Raw genomic sequence first — 1,844 nt, 5'->3', positions numbered from 1 at the left:
GCACTCAGAGCAGCTGAGGATCAGCTGCACTCAGAGCAGATAGAAAATAACTTAACTGCTCCACTGAAGATCCAATAGTCTGAAGACCTCCCAGGAGATCTACTGCAGCCAGGACAAAAGATCATCAACTTCTCTGCCCCTGAGCCACCAGTTGGAAGGACCCACAGGAGATCTGCTACAGCCATGGCCACAGGCCTACAGAGAGACCTGAAGCAACCCAAGGACAAAAGAGGCAGACTCCAGATAGTCACCCAGACCAACAAACACCAGGAATATCCAGATGACAAGATCATAAGCAACAGAAGCCAAAATATGTGGGCATCATCAGAACTTAGTTTTCTCACCACAGCAAGCCCTGCATACACCAACACACCTAAAATTCAGGAATCTGTCCTAAAATCTTCTCATGAAGATAATAGAGTCCTTTAAGGATGATATCAGTAACTCATTGAAAGAAATACAAGAAAACGCAGGTAAACAGATGAAGGAATTGAATAAATCAATCTAAGACCTAAAAGTGGGAGTAGAAACAATAAAGAAAACACAAATGAAGGCAAACCTGGAAATGGAAAAACCTAGGAAAGAGGTCAGGAATTACAGATGTAAGTATTACCAACAAAATATAAGAGACAGAAGAGAGAATCTCAGGTGTAGAAGAGACAGTAGAAGAGATTGACACAACTATCAAAGAAAATTCTAAACATAAAAAACTCCTAACCCAAACATCCAGGAAATTCAGGACACAATGAAAAGACCAAATCTAAGAAAAATCTGAATAGAGAAAAACAAAGATTCCCAGCTCAAAGGACTTGAAAGTGTCTTCAACAAAATCATAGGAGAAAACTTCCCTAACCTAAAGAAAGAGATGGCCATAAAGGTACAAGAATCCTATAATAATTGGGACCAAAAAAGAAAATCCTCTGGTCACATAATTATCAAAACACCAAATGCACAGAACAAAGAAAGAAAAAAAAAGCTGCAAGGGAAAAGGGCCAAGTAACACCCTACAAAACAGAGATGGAAAAACCAAAATATTCCAGGACAAAACCAAATTCAAACAGTATCTATCTACCAGTCCAGCCCTACTGAGGATCCTGGAAGGAAAACTCCAACACAAGGAAGGTACCTGCACCAAAGAAAGGACAAGATATTAAGCATCTCACAACAAAGCCAAAAGCAGAGAGCCACAAACACATATAGCCACCTATAAAAACAAACCTATCAGGAACAAACCGTCATCTCTCTATAATAGCTCTCAATATTAATGGACTCAACTCACCTATAAAAAGACATAAGCTAACAGACTGGATACACAAACAAGATCCAGCATTTTGCTGCATGCAAGAAACACATCTCAATAACAAAGACAGACACTATTTTACAGCAAAAGGATGGAAAAGGGTTTTCCAATCAAATGGTCCCAGGAAACATGCAGGAGTTGCCATCCTAATATCCAATAAAATAGACTTTCTTTTTTTAAAATTTTTTATATTTTTATTACATATTTTCCTCAATTACATTTCCAATGCTATCCCAAAAGTCCCCCATACCGCCCCCCACTTCCCTACCCACCCATTCCCATTCTTTTGGCCCTGGCATTCCCCTATATTGGGACATATAAAGTTTGCAAGTCCAATGGGCCTCTCTTTCCAGTGATGGCCGACTAGGCCATCTTTCCATACATATGCAGCTAGAGACAAGAGCTCCGGGGTACTGGTTAGTACATCATGTTGTTCCAACAATAGGGTTGCAGATCGCTTTAGCTCCTTGGGTAATTTCTCTAGCTTCTCCATTGGGAGCCCTGTGATACATCCAATAGCTGACTGTGAGCATCCACTCCTGTG

Source organism: Mus caroli, unplaced genomic scaffold, assembly GCF_978045245.1.
Source record: "Mus caroli unplaced genomic scaffold, Mus_caroli_1 scaffold_2, whole genome shotgun sequence".
Taxonomy (NCBI): Eukaryota; Metazoa; Chordata; class Mammalia; order Rodentia; family Muridae; genus Mus; species Mus caroli.
This window is presented reverse-complemented; position numbering follows the sequence as displayed.